General features: G+C 46.1%; 1 long non-coding RNA gene across 1 annotated transcript; it reads right to left on the bottom strand.

Moving 5' to 3' along the window:
* Positions 1-1,514: 1,514 nt before the first annotated feature.
* LOC137308654 (uncharacterized) lies at positions 1,515-3,284 on the bottom strand. Its single transcript, XR_010959592.1, has 2 exons — positions 3,029-3,284; positions 1,515-1,789 (listed from the first exon to the last, which is right to left on the bottom strand). It is a non-coding gene; the product is annotated as an uncharacterized lncRNA (long non-coding RNA).
* Between the last annotated feature and the right edge of the window lie 22,960 nt (positions 3,285-26,244).

Here is a 26,244-nt window from a genome sequence, read left to right on the forward strand (position 1 = left end):
AAGTACTGGTTTTGAGATAGTTACTGATGTCAGAGCAGCACCGAGTTATACTGTCAGCTTCACATGGGTCTCTGGTCAATCTCCCTCTACATTGTCCCATCAAACAGACCCAGGGCACATACAGCACAGGTTAGATATAGAGTAAAGCTCCCTCTACACTGTCCCGTCAAACATTCCCAGGGCAGGTACAGGGTTAGATACAGAGTAAAGCTCCCTCTACACTGTCCCGTCAAACACTCCCAGGGCAGGTACAGGGTTAGATACAGAGTAAAGCTCCCTCTACACTTTCCCATCAAACACTCCCAGGGCAGGTACAGGGTTAGATACAGAGTAAAGCTCCCTCTACACTGTCCCATCAAACACTCCCAGGGCAGGTACAGGGTTAGATACAGAGTAAATCTCCCTCTACACTGTCCCATCAAACACTCCCAAGGCAGGTCCAGGGTTAGATACAGAGTAAAGCTCCCTCTACACTGTTCCGTCAAACACTCCCAGGGCAGGTACAGGGTTAGATGCAGAGTAAAGCTCCCTCTACAATGTCCCATCAAACACTCCCACAGCAGGTACAGGGTTAGATACAGAGTAAAGCTCCCTCTACACTGTCCCATCAAACACTCCCAGGGCAGGTACAGGGTTAGATACAGAGTAAAGCTGCCTCTACACTGTCCCTTCAAACACTCCCAGGGCAGGTACAGGGTTAGATACAGAGTAAAGCTCCCTCTACACTGTCCCATCAAACACTCTCAGGGCAGGTACAGGGTTAGATACAGAGTAAAGCTCCCTCTACACTGTCCCTTCAAACACTCTCAGGGCAGGTACAGGGTTAGATACAGAGTAAAGCTCCCTCTACATTGTCCCTTCAAACACTCCCAGGGCAGGTACAGGGTTAGATACAGAGTAAAGCTCCCTCTACACTGTCCCATCAAACACTCCCAGGGCAGGTACAGGGTTAGATACAGAGTAAAGCTGCCTCTACACTGTCCCTTCAAACACTCCCAGGGCAGGTACAGGGTTAGATACAGAGTAAAGCTGCCTCTACACTGTCCCTTCAAACACTCTCAGGGCAGGTACAGGGTTAGATACAGAGTAAAGCTCCCTCTACATTGTCCCTTCAAACACTCCCAGGGCAGGTACAGGGTTAGATACAGAGTAAAGCTCCCTCTACATTGTCCCTTCAAACACTCCCAGGGCAGGTACAGGGTTAGATAAAGCTCTTTCTCCAACGTTCCATCAAGCAATCAAGCAATGTGTGTCTCCTTCCAATTCTGTCTGAACAAACCCGTTCAAGTGAGATATCTTGAACCTTGAACGGTCAGAGTGCTGACACTCTGGGACACCTGTCTTATCTCAGTAACTTTCTGAATGAGTTATTGAGCATTTTCAGAGATTCCCTGCTGCGGTTTCCTCTTCCCATTACCTACGATTCCCACATCTTCCCACAGCCTCATAAGACCCCTGAACAACCCATCCTCGGACACAATGATCCTAAAGAGAAACAAGACACGGATATGAAGTTGTGATCAATGCAGTGAGTTTTATTTCTCAGTACAGCCCATTATTCAGACAGCAGTAATACAGGGTCAGGGGGATATGGGACCGACACAATCAAACAAATCCTGCTCCCCGTGAACGAAGGTTTAATTCAGTGAGAACTTGGGGAGCTCGGGCTGGTGAGAATCGGTCTGCAACAATGGAACTCATCGTGGCAGAATACCGGCAGTCTCCTCGTTTGTGTTACAGGAGCCCTCATGACACATTCCTTCAAGCGAGCTGCAGATATCCATGAGCCCTAAAATCAAAAATGAAGAGTTAATTGATTGACTGTTCTGGACATAGAGGGTGGGAGAACAATGAGAAAACATGAAGCTGAGTCTGTCCGTGTTACTGCAACTGACTCTGGACCACACATGAACCTCAGCTCATTTGTACTTCATTAAACCTCACACTGACCCCTCCCCGACCTGTAGAGACTCACTCTTTGTTCTCCAGGGCAGCCCAATAGCTTTTCCACAGAATGGAGCCCAGCATTCCCGCGATCTGAGACTAGAGACAAAGAAAAGAAAGATCTAACATTTATATGGAGCCTTTCCCGTCAACAGAAGGGCCCAAAGAGTTTCACAGACAAAGGATTATTTCTGAAGTACCGACATTGTTTTGTCGCCAAATTGCTCACAGCAAAGTCCCACAAACAGCAAATGAGATTTGACAGTGTGGGGATTTTCTGGTTATGTTAGTTGAGAGAGTGAGGTTGGTCCAAGACACCAGAACTCCCAGCTCTTCAAATAATGCCACCAAGTGTTTCTTGCCCCATGAACAGGTCTCCGTTTAAAGATTCATTCAAAAGATGGCACCTCCAACAGTGCAGCACTCCCCCAGTGCTGGGCTGTATGTACTGGAGTGGGACATCAACCCATAACTTGGTCATTCAACTCCCAACTGAGGTAAACTGACACCCGGCTCCTGAAAATTGATAGTTTCACCGCTTGACTCCTCCACTTATTTAGTGTCCTCATATCCTGATCTCGATGAAGGCTGCAGAATTATTAGGATTAAAGAAACCAGTTTTGAAACCCTTTTGATCCAATCCCCTCCCCTCATTGTGTGAAAAACTGACTCATGTCTGGGGATCGGTTCCTCAGACACCTCCAGTATCGCTCCCAATTCACCATTCTTCATCTGTGGGTCTGAGCATTGAGAGTGGGGGAAAGGGGCTGAAGGAGTTCCTGATCCCGTTCACACTCTCACACTTTGTAGCAGGGAGCAAGAACTGTGAGTTTCCCCCTCCATAGTGCCTGGGTACTGAGGCCAATTACAGAGTCTCCCAAACAGGTCAATGATCCGGCTGGTACCGACTAAACAATCGGGGGATTTACCTGTGGAACTGGTTCAGGTTAAATTCTTCAATCATTCTTACAATAATATTCATTTAACCAATCAAACCGTGAGCTTCAGTCAGAGAATAAAATAGATTAAAAAATACAAAACTATCTGATCACTTTGTGCTGACAGATCGGGGAAATGTACAGACCTGAACCATCATGATCTTCCCTGAACCCCCCTTGAACATTGATGGAGTGAGTCAGCACCAGGACTCCAAATACCAAGAGCAGGACTTTGATCATCTTCCGCTGAGTTCCTCAGAGTCAGGATCAGACGGCCGGAGTTCACAAGTTCTGTATCTAGACTCAGAGAGTTGGCTGTATTTATAATCCGATGCACGGGGAGGGACTCTCTGAAAATATTCTGGGAAAATTTCCCTTCTGTGTGACGGTGGATCAGTTGGCAGTTCTCTATCTTTCAGATCACAAGGTTGCGTGTTTGGCCCCACGACATGGTTTGAAACATGAGCTCATCTGACAGGATGTGCCAGGTAGACAAGCAGGACATTTAACACTTAACTCCACCCCAGTATTGCATGCACATGAGCTATGAATCAGACCCGACGATCCAGCTCGCTCCCCTTGCTCTTTAATATTTCACAGTCTGATCTCTCTTCCACCGGTAAACACTCAGAATGACCCGGGACTGAGAGCAAACCCCTTTTAAACAGACACAGAATGATCCGGGACTGACAACACATCCCTTTTAAACAGACACAGAATGATCCGGGACTGACAGCACATCTCTTTTAAACAGGGACAGAATGATCCGGGACTGTCAGTACATGCATTTTAAACAGACGCAGAATGATCCGGGAATGACAGCACATCCCTTTTAAACAGACACAGAATGATCCGGGACTGACAGTGCATCCCTTTTAAACAGACACAGAATGATCCGGGAATGACAGCACATCCCTTCTAAACAGGCACAGTATGATCCGGGAATGACAGCATACCCCTTTCAAACGGACACAGAATGGTACGGACTGACAGCACATCCCGTTTATACAGACACATAATGATCCAGGAATGACAGCACATCCCTTTTAAACAGACACAGAATGATCCGGGAATGACAGCATATCCCTTTTAAACGGACACAGAATGATCCGGGACTGACAGCACATCCCTTTTAAACAGACACAGAATGATCCGGGAATGACAGCATATCCCTTTTAAACGGACACAGAATGGTACGGACTGACAGCACATCCCTTTTATACAGACACATAATGATCCGGGCATGACAGCACATCCCTTTTAAACAGACACAGAATGATCCGGAACTGACAGCACATCCCATTTAAACAGACACAGAATGATCCGGGAACGACAGCACATCTCTTTCAAACAGGGACAGAATGTTCCGGGACTCTCAGCACATCCCTATTAAACAGACACAGAATGATCCGGGACTAATAGCACATCCCTTTTAAACAGGCACGGAATGATCCGGGACTGACAGCACATCCCTTTTAAACAGACGCAGAATGATTAGGGACTGACAGCACATCCCTTTTAAACAGACATAGAATGCCAGGGTCATGGATGTCACTAAGCGGATTCAGGGCATTCTCAAGGGGGAGGGTGAGCAGGCAGAGGTCGTGGTCCACATTGGGACCAACGACATAGGTAGGAAGGGAGATGAGGTCCTGCATCAAGAATTTAGGGAGCTAGGTAGCAGATTAAAGAGCAGGACCTCAAAGGTTGTAATCTCTGGATTACTCCCAGTGCCACGGGCTAGTGATTATAGAATAGGTTGTTACATAAGGTTAAATCTCATGGGATCCAAGGTGAGGTAGCCAATTGGATACAAAATTGGCTTGACGACAGAAGACAGAGGGTGGTTGTGGAGGGTTGTTTTTCAAACTGGATGCCTGTGTCCAGCGGTGTGCCTCAGGGATCGGTGCTGGGTCCGCTGTTATTTGTTATTTATATTAATGATTTGGATGAGAATTTAGGAGGCATGGTTAGTAAGTTTGCAGATGACACCAAGATTGGTGGCATTGTGGACAGTGAAGAAGGTTATCTGGGATTGCAACGGGATCTTGATCAATTGGGCCAGTGGGCCGATGAATGGCAGATGGAGTTTAATTTAGATAAATGTGAGGTGATGCATTTTGGTAGATCAAATCGGGCCAGGACCTACTCCGTTAATGGTAGGGCGTTGGGGAGAGTTATAGAACAAAGAGATCTAGGAGTACAGATTCATAGCTCCTTGAAAGTGGAGTCACAGGTGGATAGGGTGGTGAAGAAGGCATTCAGCATGCTTGGTTTCATTGGTCAGAACATTGAATGCAGGAGTTGGGATGTCTTGTTGAAGTTGTACAGGGCATTGGTGAGGCCACACTTGGAGTACTGTGTACAGTTCTGGTCACCCTATTATAGAAAGGATATTATTAAACTAGAAAGAGTGCAGAAAAGATTTACTAGGATGCTACCGGGACTTGATGGTTTGACTTACAGGGAGAGGTTAGACAGACTGGGACTTTTTTCCCTGGTTAAGGGGTGATCTTATAGAAGTCTATAAAATAATGAGGGGCATAGATAAGGTCGATAGTCAAAATCTTTTCCCAAAGGTAGAGTCTATAACGAGGGGGCATAGATTTAAGGTGAGAGGGGAGAGATACAAAAGGGTCCAGAGGGGCAATTTTTTCACTCAAAGGGTGGTGAGTGTCTGGAACGAGCTGCCAGAGGCAGTAGTAGAGGCGGGTACAATTTTGTCTTTTAAAAAGCATTTGGACAGTTACATGGGTAAGATGGGTAGAGAGGGATATGGGCCAAGTGCAGGCAATTGGGACTAGCTTAGTGGTATAAACTGGGCGACATGGACATGTTGGGCCGAAGGGCCTGTTTCCATGTTGTAACTTCTATGATTCTATGATTCTATGAGAACAGATGAATGCGTGGCTAAAGAGTTGGTGCAGGAGGGAGGGTTTCAGTTTCCTGGATCACTGGGCCTGCTTCTGGGGAAGGTGGGACTTGTACAAGTCGGACGGGTTGCATCTGAACCAGAGCGGGACAAATATCCTTGCGGGGAGGTTTGCTAGCACTGTTGGTGGGGGTTTAAACTAACTTGGCAGGGGGATGGGATACAGAGTGGAGCTACAATAGGGGGTGATGTGCAGCCAAATATTGAGAAAAAAACAAGTCAGCTTGGAAGACAGGGCAAATATGTAAGAGCAAGGCTGGATGGCATCTATTTTAATGCAAGGAGTCTTGCAAATAAGGTGGATGAACTGAAGGTGTTGATAAACACATGGGAGTATGATATTGTTGCTGTCACAGAGACATGGTTGAGGGAGGGGCAAGACTGGCAGCTCAATATTCCGGGGTACAGAATCTTCAGGCGAGACAGAGGGGGAGGTATAAGAGGAGGGGGGGTCGCAATATTAATTAAAGAATCAATTACTGCCATAAGGAGGGATGATATATTAGCAGGTTCCTCAAATGAGGCCATATGGGTGGAGCTTTGATGGGAGTGTACTATAGACCCCCAAACAGTCAGGGGGAGATAGAGGAACAGATATGTAGGCAAATCTCAGAAAATTGTGCAAATAATAGGGTAATAATAGTGGGGGATTTCAACTTCCCCAATATTAACTGGGATACTCAGAGTGTAAAAGGCTTAGAGGGTACAAAATTCTTAACGTGCATCCAGGAGAACTTTTTGAGCCAGCATGTCGAAAGTCCTACTAGAGAGGGGGCGGTACTGGACCTAATTCGAGGGAATGTGGCTGGCCAAGTGGAAGAAGTGCTAGTAGGTGAGCACTTTGGTGACAGTGACCATAATTCAGTGAGATTTAAGGTGGTCATGGAAAAGGACAGGGAGGGGCCGGAAATAAAGGTTCTAAATTGGGGGAAGGCCGATTTTAATAGGATAAGGCAGGATCTGGCCAAAATGGACTGGGATCAGCTGCTTGTAGGAAAATCCACATCGGAGCAATGGGAGTCTTTCAGAAGGGAGATTGAGACCATACAATGGCAACATGTTCCCGTAAAGGTCAAGGGTGGTTCCAAGAACTCCAGGGAACCTTGGATGTCAGGGGATATACGAGAATGGATTAGGAAAAAAAGGAGGGCTTTTGGCAGATACAAAAGGCTAAGGACGGAGGAAGCCCTAGAGGAGTACAAAAAGTGCAGGGGGATACTTAAAAAGGAAATTAGGAGATCAAGGAGGGGCCATGAAAAAACATTGGCGAGCAAAATAAAGGAAAATCCTAAGATGTTTTATAAGTATATTAAGGGTAAGAGGATAACTAGGGAAAAAATAGGGCCCATTAGGGACAAAAATGGCAATCTGTGTGTGGAGCCGGAAGATGTAGGAGGGGTTCTAAATGAATTTTTTGCATCTGTTTTCACTATGGGGAAGGACGACGTAGACAGAGAAATACGACAGGGGGACTGTGATATACTCGAACATATTAACATCGAGCGGGAGGAGGTATTGGCGGTTTTAGCAGGCCTAAAAATGGATAAATCCCCAGGCCCGGACGAAATGTATCCCAGGCTACTGTGTGAGGCAAAGGAGGAGATTGCGGGGGCTCTAACACATATATTCAGAACCTCTCTGGCCACAGGGGATGTGCCAGAGGACTGGAGAACCGCTAATGTAGTACCATTATTCAAGAAGGGGAGTAGGGAAAAACCGGGGAACTACAGGCCAGTGAGCCTAACATCAGTGGTAGGAAAATTATTGGAAAAAATTCTGAAGGACAAAATTAGTCTCCACTTGGAGAAGCAAGGATTAATCAGGGATAGTCAACATGGCTTTGTCAAGGGAAGATCATGTCTGACTAATTTGATTGAATTTTTTGAGGGGGTGACTAGGCGTGTGGATAAGGTTAACGCAGTGGATGTGGTATACATGGATTTCAGTAAGGCCTTCGATAAAGTCCCTCACAGGAGACTGGTCAAGAAGGTACGAGCCCATGGAATCCAGGGTGCCTTGGCACTTTGGATACAAAACTGGCTTAGTGGCAGAAGGCAGAGGGTGATGGTCGAAGGTTGTTTTTGTGACTGGAAGCCTGTGGCCAGTGGGGTACCACAGGGATCTGTGCTGGGGCCCTTGCTGTTTGTGGTCTACATTAACGACTTGGATATGAATGTAAAAGGTATGATCAGTAAGTTCGCTGATGATACAAAAATTGGTAGGGTGGTAAATAGCGAGGAGGATAGCCTCAATCTGCAGGACGATATAGATGGGTTGGTCAGATGGGCGGAACAGTGGCAAATGGAATTTAACCCGGAAAAGTGCGAGGTGATGCACTTTGGAGGGACTAAAAAGGCAAGGGAGTACACAATGAATGGGAAGACCCTAGGCAAGACAGAGGGTCAGAGGGATTTTGGTGTGCAAGTTCACAGATCCCTGAAGGCGGCGGAACAGGTAGATAAAGTGGTAAAAAAGGCATATGGGACACTTGCCTTTATTAGCCGAGGCATAGAATATAAGAGCAAGGAGGTTATGATGGAGCTGTATAAAACACTGGTTAGGCCACAGCTGGAGTACTGTGTGCAGTTCTGGTCGCCACACTACAGGAAGGATGTGATCGCTTTGGAGAGGGTGCAGAGGAGATTCACCAGGATGTTACCAGGGCTGGAGCGCTTCAGCTATGAAGAGAGACTGGGAAGATTGGGTTTGTTTTCCTTGGAGCAGAGGAGGCTGAGGGGGGACATGATTGAGGTGTACAAAATTATGAGGGGCATAGATAGGATGGATGCTAAGGAGCTTTTTCCCTTCGTTGAGGGTTCTATAACAAGGGGGCATAGATTCAAGGTAAAAGGCGGGAGGTTTAGAGGGGATTTGAGAAAGAACTTTTTCACCCAGAGGGTGGTTGGAGTCTGGAACTCACTGCCTGAGAGGGTTGTGGAGGCAGGAACCCTCACAACATTCAAGAAGCATTTGGATGAGCACTTGAAATGCCATAGCATACAAGGCTACGGACCAAATGCTGGAATATGGGATTAGATTAGACTGGGCTTGATGGCCGGCGCGTACACGATGGGCCGAAGGGCCTCTATCCGTGCTGTATAACTCTATGACTCTATGATCCGGGACTGACAGCACATCCCTTTTAAAAAGACACAGAATGATCAGGGACTGACAGCACATCCCTTTTAAACAGTCACAGAATGATCAGGGACTGACAACCCATCCCTTTTAAACAGACACAGAATGATCTTGGAGTGACAGCACATCCCTTTTAAACAGACGCAGAATGATCCGGGACTGACAGCACATCCCTTTCAAACAGGCACAGTATGATCCGGGACTGACAGCAAACCCCTTTTAAACAGACACAGAATGATCCGGGACTGACAACACATCCCTTTTAAACAGACACTGAATGATCCGGGACTGACAGCACATCCCTTTTAGAGTCATAGAGTCATAGAGTCATACAGCACGGATAGAGGCCCTTCGGCCCATCGTGTCCGCGCCGGCCATCAACCCTGTCTACTCTAATCCCATATTCCTGCATTTGGTCCGTAGCCTTGTATGCTATGGCATTTCAAGTGCTCATCCAAATGCTTCTTGAATGTTGTGAGGGTTCCTGCCTCCACAACCCTTTCAGGCAGTGAGTTCCAGACTCCAACCACCCTCTGGGTGAAAAAGTTCTTTCTCAAATGATCCGGGACTGACAGCACATCTCTTTTGAACAGACACAGAATGATCCGGGACTGACAGCAGATCACTTTTGAACAGACACAGAATGATCCGGGACTTGCAGCACATTCCTTTTAAACAGACTTAGAATGATCCTGGAGTGACAGCACATCCCATTTGAACAGACATAGAGTGATCCTGGAGTGACAGCACATCCCTTTTAAACAGAGACAGAACGATAAGGGACTGACAGTACATCCCTTTTAAACAGACACAGAATGGTAAGGGACTGACAGCACATCCCTTTTAAACAGACACAGAATAATAAGGGACTGACAGTACATCCCTTTTAAACAGGGACAGAATGATCCGGGACTGACAGCACATCTCCTTTAAACAGACACAGAATGATCCGGGACTGACAGCAGATCACTTTTGAACAGACACAGAATGATCCGGGACTTGCAGCACATTCCTTTTAAACAGACTCAGAATGATCCTGGAGTGACAGCACATCCCATTTGAACAGACATAGAGTGATCCTGGAGTGACAGCACATCCCTTTTAAACAGGCACAGAATGATCAGGGACTGATAGCAAATCCCTTTTAAACAGACACAGTATGATCCGGGACTGACAGCACATCCCTTTTAAACAGAGACAGAACGATAAGGGACTGACAGTACATCCCTTTTAAACAGACACAGAATGATCCGGGACTGACAGCTCATCTCTTTTGAACAGACACAGAATGATCCGGGACTGACAGCAGATCACTTTTGAACAGACACAGAATGATCCGGGACTTGCAGCACATTCCTTTTAAACAGACTCAGAATGATCCTGGAGTGACAGCACATCCCATTTGAACAGACATAGAGTGATCCTGGAGTGACAGCACATCCCTTTTAAACAGGCACAGAATGATCAGGGACTGATAGCAAATCCCTTTTAAACAGACACAGTATGATCCGGGACTGACAGCACATCCCTTTTAAACAGAGACAGAACGATAAGGGACTGACAGTACATCCCTTTTAAACAGACACAGAATGATCCGGGACTGACAGCTCATCTCTTTTGAACAGACACAGAATGATCCGGGACTGACAGCAGATCACTTTTGAACAGACACAGAATGATCCGGGACTTGCAGCACATTCCTTTTAAACAGACTCAGAATGATCCTGGAGTGACAGCACATCCCATTTGAACAGACATAGAGTGATCCTGGAGTGACAGCACATCCCTTTTAAACAGGCACAGAATGATCAGGGACTGATAGCAAATCCCTTTTAAACAGACACAGTATGATCCGGGACTGACAGCACATCCCTTTTAAACAGAGACAGAACGATAAGGGACTGACAGTACATCCCTTTTAAACAGACACAGAATGGTAAGGGACTGACAGCACATCCCTTTTAAACAGACACAGAATGATAAGGGACTGACAGTACATCCCTTTTAAACAGACACAGAATGATCCGGGACTGACAGCACATTCCTTTTAAACAGACACAGAATAATAAGGGACTGACAGTACATCCCTTTTAAACAGGGACAGAATGATCCGGGACTGACAGCACATCCCTTTTAAACAGAGACAGAATGATCAGGGACTGACAGCAAATCCCTTTTAAACAGGCACAGAATGATCCGGGACTGACAGCACATCCCTTTTAAACAGACACAGAATGATCCGGGACTGACAGCACAGCCCTTTTAAACAGACACAGAATGATAAGGGACTGACAATACATCCCTTTTAAACAGGGACAGAATGATCCGGGACTGACAGCACATCCCTTTTAAACAGACACAGAATGATCCGGGACTGACAGCACATCCCTTTTAAACAGAGACAGAATGATCCGGGACTGACAGCACATCCCTTTTAAACAGAGACAGAATGATCCGGGACTGACAGCACATCCCTTTTAAACAGAGACGGAATGTTCCTGGACTGACAGCACATCCCTTTTAAACAGAGACAGAATGATCCGGGACTGACAGCACATCCCTTTTAAACAGAGACGGAATGTTCCTGGACTGACAGCACATCCCTTTTAAACAGAGACAGAATGATCCGGGACTGACAGCACACCCCTTTGAAACAGACACAGAATGATCCGGGACTGACAGCACATCCCTTTTAAACAGAGACGGAATGTTCCTGGACTGACAGCACATCCCTTTTTAACAGACACAGAATGATCCGGGACTGACAGCACATCCCTTTTAAACAGGGACAGAATGATCCGGGACCGACGCTTTCCCTGATCTTTCTCTGAAAATATGCGGAAGATGGAACCCTGATCTTCACTTCCTGGACGATAACTCCGACCACAGACTCCAGCGGATCCAGTTAGTGACCAGACTGTTTTGGGCAAGGTAAGGCGCAGCTCAATCAACAACCATTGTCCAAAACCCCAACCACAAAACTGTCTCCTACAAGGGCTACAAAGAATGATTGGTCTTGACCTCATCTATCCGTCTCAATCTGGAAAATCATTTTGAGTGAACTCGCGTTCGGCAAAAACAGAGGAAATCAGGAAGAAAATGGAGATCCAGAGAAAGTGGAAATGGAAGAGGGAGATTGACAGACAGAGAAGTTTGGAAGACAAGTCGAACGAGGGTATGTGAGGGAGGGAGACGTGGACACTGAGGCACAGCAAGAGAGGGAATGTCTGAAACTATGTGATTGATTGCAGTAAAGTGTATAGTAGGGCGGTCGGGGAATCGCAGGACCAGCCTGGGATTTGTAGCACGGAAAATTAAAGTAAAAATGACCCATTGGTGAACGAGGTTTCGATATTTCTTACACTCTGTCCTTGTGGTTGCAATTTTCATTTATTACATTAAATTTAGAAATTGTGGCTTTGTCATTGTACAATTCATTGTCCCGAAAGGCTACTCAGCTGGTCGATATGTAAAAGTGTGATTGTTAACGGTCAGATGGCATCATCACTCATTTGTTCAAGAGTCTGCTATTAATGTCAGTAGGTCGGCCTATTAGGGGTTTATTACACTATAATTATGCCACTGTTTTATCTTCGTTACCTGAATATTGCAGTCTGCATTCCTTTTTGCAGCAGCAAAATAAATCGCCTTCACTGAGAAATGCGTTCGTCTCTAATTGCGGAGATAGAATTCGTTTATTACCCTATTCTGGCAGCAATTGGAGTACCTGGTAGGTCATTACCAGCACGTCTGCTGTAAGTAACATATTGAGCCAGAAATCGCTCCCGATTCACGCCCAACAGTGCGCTCCATTTTTAGTGGCGAATTGAAGGAAAGCCCGCAGTAACTATTTGGTGAGCGTTGCCTCGCGGCTATGCACGATTTCTGGCCCAACGTTTAATTATATTGTTTGTTGTGCTCTGAGTCTGGCAAACATAATATGTTGATCCTCAACGCTTTGTGATACAGTTAAAACTTTCATTCCTGTCTGGTTGGTAAATACACCCAGTAACTCGTGCTCGCTCTGTGCTGAGCCGTCGAGTCTGCGGGTTAAGTGTGTTCTTGGTGCTCACTGGCCAGGAATGGGGAACACGGGCAGGGCGCTCAGTCCTGAGTGGAATCCATTGACTCCTGGTGGAAAGCGCGCTTGTCCTGGAGATCGGGTTATGAAGAACTGGGTGAGATTGTCGTGTTTCCTGAGGACCGATCGCCTGGGGTTCCGGAGAGCAGATTGCTGCTGTGTACCTCGGCATGAGTCAGTGCCTTCAGGATAGAAGGTCAGTGAACAAACGGAATATGCATCAGATAGGCAAACCCATATTACAGAACCTGTCCTGCTGGCTTAAAGGTACGATCTTGTGTTCCCATCAAATGTTCGCCTCAGGTCATAACTCTGTTTCTGGAAAATGGCTTTCTTGGACTGTTTATGTACTTGATGGTTCAAGTATTGTACGGACTAGTGGTAAAAAAGATGTCTGCGAACTTCAATCCAAGTCTTGGCATATTGATTAGGGAGGGGGATTAACTGGAGAACATTAGTGAGGATTGGTGGTGATTTGTACTTCTACAGTGCGGCTTCTGGGATCGATCACTTTTTCTGAAGATTCGACTGTGCTTTGATTTTCTCATGCCTTGTGCTGAGGTATAAAAACTGTACCTGGTTAAGAAAATAAGAAATAGGAGCAGGAGTCGGCCATATGGCCCCTCGAGCCGACTCCGCCATTCCATAAGATCCTGACCGACCTTTTACCTCAACTCCACTTTCCCGCCCTATCTCTTGATTCCCTTATTTACCAAAATCTATCGATCTCAGTTTTGAACAAGCTCAACGACTGAGCATCCCAGCCCTGTGGGGTAGAGAATTCCAAAGATTCACAACCCGCTGAGTGAAGAAATTCCTCCCCATCTCAGTCCTAAATGACCGCTCCCTTATTCTGAGACTATGACTAGTTCTACACTGTCCAGCCAGGGGAAACAGCCTCTCAGCATCTACCCTGTCAAGCCCCCTCAGAATCTTGTATGTTTCAATGAGATCACCTTTCATTCATCTAAACTCCAGAGAGTATAGGCCCATTCTACTCAATCTCTCCTCATAGGACAACCCTCTCATCCCAGGAATCAATCTAGTGAACCTTTGCTGCACCGCCTCTAAGGCAAGATTCCTTGGATAAGGAGACCAAAACTGTACACAGTACTCCAGGTATGGTCTCACTAAAGCCCTGTACAATTGTAACAAGTTTTCCTTACTCTTGAAATAAAGGCCAACATACCATTTCCTTTCCTAATTGCTTGCTGTACCTGCATGTTAACTTTCAATGTTTCGTGTACAAGGACACCCAAATCTCTCTGAACACCAACGTTTAACAATTTCTCACCTTTTAAAACATATTCTGTTTTTCTATTCTTCCTACCAAAGCGAATAACCTCACATTTCCCCAAATTATATTCCAACTGTCACCTTCTTGCCACTCACGTAAACTGTCTATATCCCTTTTCAGATTCTTTGTGTCCTCCTCACAGCTTACTTCCCCACCTTGCTATGTTTCGTCAGCAAACTTGGATACATTACGCTCGGTTCCTTCACCTAATTCATTAATATCGATTGTAAATAGCTGAGGCCCAAGCACCGATCCCTGCGGCACCCCACTAGTTACAGCCTGCCAACCTGAGAATGACCCGTTTATCCCCACCCTCGGTTTTCTGTCCATTAACCAATCCTCTATCCATGCTAATATATTATCCCAAACCCCATGAGCCCTTATCTCATGTAGAATCATAGAATCATAGAAGTTTACAACATGGAAACAGGCCCTTCGGCCCAACATGTCCATGTCGCCCAGTTTATACCACTAAACTTGTCCCAATTGCCTGCACTTGGCCCATATCCATCTCTACCCATCTTACCCATGTAACTGTCCAAATGCTTTTCAAAAGACAAAATTGTACCCGCCTCTACTACTGCCTCTGGCAGCTCGTTTCAGGCACTCACCACCCTTTGAGTGAAAAAATTGCCCCTCTGGACCCTTTTTTATCTCTCCCCTCTCACCTTAAATCTATGCCCCCTCGTTATAGACTCCCCTACCTTTGGGAAAAGATTTTGACTATCTACCTTATCTATGCCCCTCATTATTTTATAGACTTCTATAAGATCACCCCTAAACCTCCTACTCTCCAGGGAAAAAAGGCTCAGTCTATCCAACCTCTCCCAAAAAGTCAAACCATCAAGTCCCGGGAGGATCCTAGTAAATCTTTTCTGCACTCTTTCTAGTTTAATAATATCCTTTCTATAATAGGGTGACCCGAACTGTACACAGTATTCCAAGTGTGGCCTTACTAATGTCTTGTACAACTTCAACAAGACATCCCAACTCCTGTATTCAATGTTCTGACCAATGAAACCAAGCATGCTGAATGCCTTCTTCACCACCCTATCCACCTGTGACTCCACTTTCAAGGAGCTATGAACCTGTACTCCTAGATCTCTTTGTTCTATAACTCTCCCCAACGCCCTATCATTAACGGAGTAGGTCCTGGCCCGATTTGATCTACCAAAATGCATCACCTCACATTTATCTAAATTAAACTCCATCTGCCGTTCATCGGCCCACTGGCCCAATTTATCAAGAGCCAGTTGCAATCCTAGATAACCTTCTTCACTGTCCACAATGCCACCAATCTTGGTGTCATCTGCAAACTTAATAACCATGCCTCCTAAATTCTCATCCAAATCATTAATATAAATAACAAATAACAGCGGACCCAGCACCGATCCCTGTGGCACACCGCTGGTCACAGGCCTCCAGTCCAAAAAACAGCCCTCCACAACCACCCTGTGTCTCCTGTCGTCAATCCAATTTTGTATCCAATTGGCTACTTCACCTTGGATCCCGTCTACTGCACAGCCCTCATCTATCTTCTTGGTTACCCCTTCAAAAAACTCAATCAAATTCGTGAGACATGATTTTCCACTCACAAAACCATGCTGACTGTTCCTAATCAGTCCCTGCCTCTCCAAATGCCTGTAGATCCTATCTCTCAGAATACCCTCTAACAACTTACCCACTACAGATGTCAGGCTCACCGGTCTGTAGTTCCCAGGCTTTTACCTGCCGCCCTTCTGAAACAAAGGCACAACATTTGCTACCCTCCAATCTTCAGGCACCTCACCTGTAGCTGTCGATGATTCAAATATCTCTGCTAGGGGGCCCGCAATTTCCTCCCTAACCTCCCATAACGTCCTGGGATACATTTCATCAGGTCCCGGAGATTTATCTACCTTGATGCGCGTTAAGACTTCCAGCACCTCCCTCTCTGTAATATGTACACTCCTCAAGACATCACTATTTATTTCCTCAAGTTCCCTAACATCCATGCCTTTCTCAACCGTAAATACCGATGTGAAATATTCATTTAGGATCTCACCCATCTCTTGTGGTTCCGCACATAGATGACCTTGTTGATCCTTAAGAGGCCCTACTCTCTCCCTAGTTACTCTTTTGCCCTTTATGTATTTGTAGAAGCTCTTTGGATTCTCCTTTGCCTTATCTCTCATAACTCTACTCCGGCAATCTCTATATTCTTCAAGGGATCCACTTGATCCCAGCTGCCTATGCATTTCATATGCCTCCTTCTTCTTTTTGACTAGGTCCTCAATCTCCCGAGTCATCCAAGGTTCCCTACTTCTACCAGCCTTGCCCTTCACTTTATAAGGAATGTGCTTACCTTGAACCCTGGTTAACACACTTTTGAAAGCCTCCCACTTACCAGACGTCCCTTTGCCTGCCAACAGACTCTCCCAATCAACTTCTGAAAGTTCCTGTCTAATACCATCAAAATTGGCCTTTCCCCAATTTAGAATTTTAACTTTTGGGCCAGACCTGTCATTCTCCATAGCTATCTTAAAACTAATGGAATTACGATCACTGGTCCCAAAGTGATCCCTCACTAACACTTCTGTCACCTGCCCTTCCTTATTTCCCAAGAGGAGGTCAAGTTTTGCCCCCTCTCTAGTCAGGCCATCCACATACTGAATGAGAAATTCCTCCTGAATGCACTCAACAAATTTCTCTCCATCCAAGCCCCCAATGCTATGGCTGTCCCAGTCAATGTTGGGAAAGTTAAAGTCCCCTACTATTACCACCCTATTGTTCTTGCAGCTGTCTGTAATCTCCTTACATATTTGCTCCTCAATTTCCCGTTGACTATTTGGGGGTCTGTAGTACAATCCTATCAAAGTGATCTCTCCCTTCTTATTTTTCAGTTCTACCCATATAGACTCAGTGGGCAAACCCTCGGATATATCCCCTCTGACTACTGCCGTGATGTTCTCCCTTATCAAGAACGCAACTCCCCCTCCTCTCTTACCTCCTGCTCTATCTTTCTTATAGCATCTGTACCCTGGAACATTGAGCTGCCAGTCCTGCCCCTCCCTTAGCCATGTTTCAGTAATAGCTATAACATCCCAGTCCCATGTACCCATCCATGCCCTGAGTTCATCTGCCTTGCCCATCAGACTTCTTGCATTGAAATAAATGCAGTTTAATCTAGACTTCCCTTGGTCTTTGCCCTGCTTTCTCAGACCATCTGTCCGGTCATGTTTTGTACACTCTCCCTTACTGCCTTTTGTTTCTGTCACTACTTTACTTCCCACTGACTTCCTGCATCGGATCCCATCCCCCTGCCACATTAGTTTAAACCCTCCCCAACAGCACTAGCTAACACTCCCCCTAGGACATTGGTTCCAGTCCTGCCCAGATGCAGACCGTCCAATTTGTACTGGTCCCACCGCCTCCAGAACCGGTTCCAATTCCCAGGAATTTGAATCCCTCGAGCCACGTATTCATCCTAGCTATCCTGTCATTCCTACTCTGACTAGCCCGTGACACTGGTAGCAATCCTCAGATTACTACCTTTGAGGGCCTACTTTTTAGTTTAACTCCTAACTCCCTAAATTCATGATGTGGAGATGCCGGTGATGGACTGGGGTTGACAATTGTAAACAATTTTACAACACCAAGTTATAGTCCAGCAATTTTATTTTAAATTCACAAGCTTTCGGAGGCTTCCTCCTTCCTCAGGTGAACGATGTGGAAATTAACATCGTTCACCTGAGGAAGGAGATAGCCTCCAAAAGCTTGTGAATTTAAAATAAAATTGCTGGACTATAACTTGGTGTTGTAAAATAGTTTGCAATCCCTAAATTCAGATGTAGGACCTCATCCCGTTTCTAAACTATATCATTGGTGCCTCTATGCACCACGACAACTGTCTGTTCACCCTCCCCCTCCAGAATGTCCTGCAGCCGTTCCGAGACATCCCTGACCCTTGCACCAGGGAGGCAACATACCATCCTGGAGTCTCGGTTGCGTCCGCAGAAACGCCTGTCTATTGCCCTGACAATCGAGTCCCCTATCAGTATAGCTCTGCCACTTTTTGTCCTGCCCCCCTGTGCAGCAGAGCCAGCCACGGTGCCATGAACCTGGCCACTGTCACCTTCCCCTGGTGAGCCATCTCCCCCAACATTATCCAAAACGGTATACCTGTTTTGGAGGGAGATGACCGCAGGTGACCCCTGCACTGCCTTCTTACTCTTCCTCCGTCTGTTGGTCACCCATTCACTATCTCCCTCAATAATTTTTATCTGATTGAACTGCTTCTCGACACCAGTTCGTCTGCTACCCACTGTTCAGTGGAGGTGACTGAGCCGACTTCTCCCAGAATGCCCGTCAGCTGGAAGCTTTTCCTCCTCGTAGTCACTGAAGGGCTTCTTCTGCTACCAGCTGCTCAGTGGAGGTGACTTAACCGACTTGTCTCAGAATGCCCCTCTGTCTCCGCTGCTGGATGTTTTTCTTCCTGGTAGTCACTGAAGGGCTTTTTCTGCAACCCACTGTTTAGTAGAGGTGACTGAGCCGACTTCTCCCAGAATGCCCGTTTGTCTCCTTCCCCTGGTGAGCCATCTCCCCCAACAGTATCCAAAACGGAAGATCTGTTTTATGGGAGATGACCGCAGGGGACCCCTGCACTGCCTTCTATCTTTTCCTCTGTCTGTTGGTCACCCATTCACTATCTCCCTCAGCAATTTTTATCTGATTTAACTGCTCCACAACACCAGTTCTTCTCCTACCCACTGTTCAGTGGAGCTGACTGAGCCGACTTCTCCCAGAATGCCCCTCTGCTGGATGCTTTTCCTCCTGGTCGTCACTGAAGGGCTTCATATGATACCTGCTGTTCAGGAGTTGACTGACCCAACTTCTCCCAGAATGCCCCTCTGTCTCCTCTGCTGTATGCTTTTCCTCCTGGTAGTCACTGAAGGGCTTCTTCTGCAACCCACTGTTCAGTTGGGGTGACTGAGCCGACCTCTCCTGAAACGACCCTCTGTCTCCTCTGTTTGCTGCTTTTCCCCCAAAAAGTCACAAAAGGGCTTCTTCTGCTACCCGCTGTTCAGTGGAGGTGACTGAGCCGACTTCTCCCAGAATGCACCTCTGTCTCCTTCCCCTGGTGAGCCATCTCCCCCAACAGTATCCAAAACGGTATACCTGTTTTGGAAGGAGGTGACCGCAGGGGACCCTTGCACTGCCTTCTAACTCTTCCTCTGTCTGTTGGTCACTCATTCACTATCTCCCTCAGTAATTTTATCTGATATAACTGCTCTTCCACACAGTTGTTCTGCTACCCATTGCTCAGTGCAGGAGACTGAGCCGACTTCTCCAAGAATGCCCCTCTGCTGGATGCTTTTCCTCCTGGTAATCACCGCAGGTCGTTTTCTGCTACCCACATTCATTATCTCCCTCAGTAATTTTAATCTGATTTAACTGCTCCTTGACACCAGCTCTTCTGCTACCCACTGTTCAGTGGAGGTGACGAAGCAGGCTTCTCCCAGAATGCCCCTTTGTCTCCTCTGCTGGATGCTTTTCCTCCTGGAAGTCAACAAAGGGCTTTTTCTGTTACCCGCTGTTCAATGGAGGTGACTGAGTCGACTTCTCACAGAATGCCGATCTGTTGGATGCTTTTCCTCCTGGTAGTCACTGAAGGGCTTCATCTCCTACCCACTTTTCAGTTGGGGTGACTGAGCCGACTTCTCCCTGAATGACTCTCTGTCTCCTTCCCCTCGTGAGCCATATCCCCAAACATTATCCAAAATGGTATACCTGTTTTGGAGGGAGATGACCGCAGGAGACCCCTGCACTGCCTTCTAACTCTTCCGCTGTCTGTTGGTCTGCCATTTCACTCTCTCCCTCAGTAATTTTAACTGATTTAACTGTTCCTCGACACCAGTTCTTCTGCAACCCACTGTTCAGTGGAGGTGACTGTGCCGACTTCTCCCAGAATGCCCCTCTACCTCCTCTGCTGGATGCTTTTCCTCCTGGTATTCACTGAAGGCTTCATCTGCTACCCACTGTTCAATGGAGGTGACTGAGGCGACTTCTCCCAGAATGCCCCTCTGTCTCCTCTGCTGGATGCCTTTCCTCCTGGTATTCACTGAAGGACTTCTTCTGCTACCCACTGTTCAGTGAAGGTGACTGAGCCGACTTCTCCCAGAATGCCCCTCTGTCTCCTTCCCCTCGTGAGCCAACTCCCCCAACAGGATCTAAACGGTATACCACTTTTGGAGGGAGATGACCGCAGGGGACCCCTGCACTGCTTTCAAACTCTTCCTCTGTCTGTTGCTCACACATTCACTATCTCCCTGAACAATTTTTATCTTATTTAATTGTTCCTCGACACCAGTTCTTCTGCAACCCACTGTTCAGAGGAGGCGACTGAACCGACTTCTCCCAGAATGCCCCTCTGTCTCCTTCCCCAGGTGAGCTATCTCCCCCAACATTATCCAATACGGTATACCTGTTTTGGCGGGAGATGACCGCAGGGAACCCCTGTACTGCCTTGTAATTGTTCCTCTGTCTGTTGCTCACCCATTCACTATCCCCTTCAGAAATTTTTATCTGATTGAACTGCTCCTCGACACCAGTTCTTCTGCTGCCCACTGTTCAGTGGAGGTGACTGAGCCGCCTTCTCCCAGAATGCCCCTCTGTATCCTCTGCTGGATGCATTTCCTCCTGGTAGTCACTGAAGGGCTTCTTCTTCGACCCACTGTTCAGTGGAGATGACTGAGGCGAATTCTCCCAGAATACACCTCTGTCTTCTCTGCTGGATGCCTTTCCTCCTGGGAGTCACAAAAGGGCTTCTTCTGCTCCCCACTGTTCAATGGAGGTGACTGAGCCGACTTCTCCCAGAATGCACCTCTGTCTCCTTCCCCTGGTGAGCCATCTCCCCCAACAGTATCCAAAACGGTATACCTGTTTTGGAGGGAGATGACCGCAGGGTACCCCTGCACTGCCTTCTAACTCTTCCTCTGTCTGTTGGTCACACATTCACTATCTCTCTCACTAATTTTTATCTGATTTAACTGCTCCTCGACACCAGTTCTTCTACTGCCCGCTGTTTAGTTGACTTCTCCCAGAATGCCCCTCTGTCTCCTCTGCTGGATGCCTTTCCTCCTGGTAGTCACTGAAGGGCTTCTTCTGCAACCTACTGTTCAGTGGAGGTGACTGAGCCGACTTCTCCTGAAACGACCCTCTGTCTCCTCTGCTGGATGCTTTTCCCCCAAAAAGTCACTGAAGGACTTCTTCTGCTACCCACTGTTCAGTGGAGGTGACTGAGTCGACTTCTCCCAGAATGCCCCTCTGCTGTATGGTTTTCCTTCTGGTCGTCACTGAAGGGCTTCTTCTGCTCCCCACTGTTGAGTGGAGGTGACTGAGCCGACTTCTCGCTGGATGCCTTTGCTCGTGGTTGTCACTGAAGCGCTTCTTCAGCTGCCCACTGTTCAGTGGAGACGACTGAGCCGACTTCTCCCAGAATGCCCCTCTGCTGGATGCTTTTCCTCTTGGTTGTCACAGAAGGGCTTCTTCTGCTACCCACTGTTCAGTGGAGGTGATTGCGCCGACTTCTCACAGAATGCATCTCTGTCTCCTCTGCTAGATGCAATTACTCCTGGTAGTCACCGCAGGTCGTTTTCTGCTACCCACTGTTCACTGGAGATGACTGAGCCGACTTCTCCCAGAATGCCCCTCTGCTGGATGTTTTTCTTCCTGGTAGTCACTGAAGGGCTTCTTCTGCTACCCACTGTTCAGTAGAGGTGACTGAGCCGACTTCTCGGAGAATGCCCCTCTGTCTCCTTTGCTGGATGCCTTTGCTCCTGGTAGTCACTGAAGGGCTTCTTCTGCTACCCACTGCTCAGTGGAGTTACTGAGCCGAATTCTCCTAGAATGACCCTCTGCTGGATGCTGTTCCTTCTGGCAGTTACTGAAGGGCTTCTTCTGCTACCCACTGTTCATGAGAATCCCTACGTGGTCAGTTTTCAGTAAAATATTAAGATGCCTACGTGGCAAAGAAGCAGAATGCAAAATGGTTAGAAAGGGTTAATTAGTTAGTAACTGAGATTGGTACAGGTGGCCTGGCCTCCTGCTGGGCCATATGTTTGCGTAGTCAGCAGGTTTGCATGGTCTTATCAATGTAGAGTCTTTGATGTGATTCAAGGACTGGTCTGAATGTCTCCATGTTTATGGCAGATCAATATAGGTAACGAGCTTAGCCAAAGTTGAAAGACATTCCAAGTTGGGAGATAAGGAACAGAAGGGACAGGGAAGAACATTCCAAGTTGGAAGGTGAGTAAGTATCCCCTTTGATGTCTAACAGCAACATGGTCAGCACATGATTATCTGTGATTGGCCGGAAATAATGTAACCTCGCATGGCAACCTGTGCCCGGCTTATGATTGGTGTTGACTCTTGTGTTAATGATGTTCCAACCCCTATCGATCTGTATAAAGGTATGAGTTTTTGTCTTTGCCTTTGTCTCCTTATTCTGTTAGAATCGTTCGGATTCTCTCAGGAATCTGAATTGAAGCTACAGACTAAGACCTGCTATTAAAGTTGTGATGAACTTTAAAATGTACTCGACTCAGTTTTTACTGAACCAGACTGAGGGGAAAGAATCCGGATCGTCATTTGGTGGCCCGTACGGGGATCTTAACGGTCGTTCACCGAGAGTTCGCGGAGTAAGAGGCGGATTTTCTCAGACACGGAGGAAGGAAATGGCGCCCCGATGTAAGTAGTCTTAATTTACTACGTCGGTTTTCCTCCAATCCGTCAGTCTGACGACAAATCGTCCAATCGCTAACACCCGTGTGGCGTCCTTACAAGATTCAGGTCAGTCTGGCGAATACACTGAAATAGCAGGAAGAGGTCAGTGGTCGAATATCACTGAGGGAATAACTTGTAAGCGGTAGGTCAGTGGTTAATATCACTGAGGGTAGTCAGGGTTTAAGTTCCTGGTGATTGGATATAAACAGGAACTATTGATAAAACTTAGATGCCGCCAAAAAGGCTCAGGAATTAATTTGGAAAAATAACAGAGGTACCACAGCCAAAGAACTAATTGCTTTATGGAGACAGTACTGTAAAAAAAAAATATGGATAGAATTAAGTGACTAGACAAATGTTTAAAAGACAGAGACCCGAAAAAGAAAGGTTCTGTTGTTTAAGTGTACTGTCCCTTTAAAAAGCCTGTCTTTGATCAGTTTTTTTTTGTCGGTGTTGTGGGCCACGCCCCCTTCTTACTGTGTCTTACGTGTTTTCTTCCTTTGTGTAATGTATCTGTCTTGTCGTGTGTTTAATTCTGATACTGCTGAATTAAAATTGGAGTTATTGAGGTTAAGTGACCTATTGAATTCTGGTTCTTATAAAGTGTGGGCATGTTAAATTCCAGACATGGGATCTTCAAAAAATTGGCATTTTGAATGTTTATTTTGTGATTGGCTGTGGTTTAAAAAGAGGGTAAAAATTAACGGGATAGATTAAAAAAACTATCTGGTATCACTGTGATAGGAAAAGTCGGAAAGCTGGAACAGCTCGGATTATAATCACCCACTAAAAGTATGTGAAAAAATAGTGTGCAAAAATATAGTATAAAGCAATCCACAAATGTGAGAAGTAAAAAATCAGTCAAACCTGTGTGAAGAGAAATTTTGAAGGTGGAAACTTAATCTCAAAGGGAGAAGGATCAAGTTACTCCTACCACAAGAGCAAGTTAATATTAACCCCTTCCATCCCAAGAAGCCAGACTGTCATGCCAAGACCAGTTCAAACAGATAGAAATGACCCAGTCGGTTGAGAACTGTCTGAGGCTAACCATTACACAGGTGAACATGAGGTGATAATTGGTATAGGTTATATTAGTAAAATTGTCCCAATTACTCGGAAATGCCAAAGGCTACAATTGACTGAGATATAATTTTTCACGCTACAGTGAAAAATTGATAAGAAAGGAATGTAAAACAAATCATATGAAAAGGAAGCATAGGTTAGACAATTGGAAGTCCATTACTTGAGCTATGTACTGACACAGGGTACTAAACGCCTATCAGTTTTACCCTGCCACAGTATGATAAGGAAGTTTTGACAAGTTCTGGGGCTATTCAATTTTATTTGAAATTAATAGTAGAATACAAGATCTGACCAAAGAGGGGAGACCTTCCCTGACAAATTATATAACTCGCATTGAGAATGCTGAGAAAACTCAACAATTAGATCAACACCTCCTAACTCAAGTGTTAAAACAAAGAGCGACATGGAATAGAGGTGGACATCGTAAAAAGAGATAGGCAAATATGGAGACGTAAAGATCTGTGATAAGTGATATAGCAACTGCCTTTGCCATAGTTGTTAACACCATTGATTTGACAACATTAGATCAAAAGGTTAGAGATTTAGGGTCTCGCATTATAGATATATTAAAAGATAAATGAAAATACAGATAAGGAATTGTCTGAGGATCAAATGCTGACCATATATTTGCAAAGGATAGCTACAGTGCTAGAAACACATGCCAAAACCATTAATAAATTAATAAAAGAGGAATATAACGTATCTTAGCAGGCGGCTGCTAATGATATCTGCTTAATGTGGTTACATCTTGAAAACACAGAGATTAGGACTTGGAGTTAGAAATTCCAGTCTGCAGCCCTGCGTACATCTGTATGTGGGAGAGACTGTGTTTATTTCAGACAGGCTGCGTGCTTCAGAGAGAGAGCGAGAGAGGGACTAGGCAATTTCTCTCTCCTGTTTTGTTTTCTGAATTTGTTTCGGGATTATTCCTTTGGATAAATAAATAATAAATTAAGATTTGACAAATTAATCACTTGGGCTCTCAAGAAGAGTCGCAATGGATTTTCTGTGTTTCTTTTAAAACATGATGTGGAGATGCCGGTGATGGACTGGGGTTGACAATTGTAAACAATTTTACAACACCAAGTTATAGTCCAGCAATTTTATTTTAAATTCACAAGCTTTCGGAGATTTTCTCCTTCCTCAGGCAAATGTTTCAAGATCTCCTTGAAGCCTACGCATTTATACATATTGAACAATAATACATGGTGTTTACAGACTGCCCCTGCAACTGCCCGTTGCCAAGGCAATCACCGTGTTCAGACAGAGAGGTGTTACCTGCAGAACCTCCGAATACACATTCAACAAAAAAACAAACAGGGAAAAAAAACAGAGAAAAAAAAAACACAGAGAGAGGCAGAAACATCCGGAAGGCAGAGAGAGCCAGCAAATGACCCATTATATTAAAAACAGATAACATTTGTTCGCTGGTGGGGTAACGTGTAGCGTGACATGAACCCAAGATCCCGGTTGAGGCCGTCCTCATGGGTGCGGAACTTGGCTATCAATTTCTGCTCGACGATTTTGCGTTGTCGTGTGTCTCGAAGGCCGCCTTGGAGTACGCTTACCCGAAGGTCGGTGGATGAATGTCCATGACTGCTGAAGTGTTCCCCGACTGGGAGGGAACCCTCCTGTTTGGCGATTGTTGTGCGGTGTCCGTTCATCCGTTGTCGCAGCGTCTGCATGGTCTCGCCAATGTACCATGCTCTGGGGCATCCTTTCCTGCAACGTATGAGGTAGACAACGTTGGCTGAGTCACAGGAGTATGAACCATGCACCTGGTGGGTGGTGTCATCTCGTGTGATGGTGGTATCTGTGTCGATGATCTGGCATGTCTTGCAGAGGTTACCGTGGCAGGGTTGTGTGGCGTCGTGGATGCTGTTCTCTTGAAAGCTAGGTAGTTTGCTGCGAACGATGGTCTGTTTGAGGTTGGGTGGCTGTTTAAAGGCGAGTAGTGGAGGTGTGGGGATGGCCATAGCGAGGTGTTTGTCCTCATTGATGACATGTTGAAGGCTGCGGAGAACATGGCGTAGTTTCTCCGCTCCGGGGAAGTACTGGACGACAAAGG

The sequence above is a fragment of the Heptranchias perlo genome, unplaced genomic scaffold (genome assembly GCF_035084215.1).
Source record: "Heptranchias perlo isolate sHepPer1 unplaced genomic scaffold, sHepPer1.hap1 HAP1_SCAFFOLD_136, whole genome shotgun sequence".
Taxonomy (NCBI): domain Eukaryota; kingdom Metazoa; phylum Chordata; class Chondrichthyes; order Hexanchiformes; family Hexanchidae; genus Heptranchias; species Heptranchias perlo.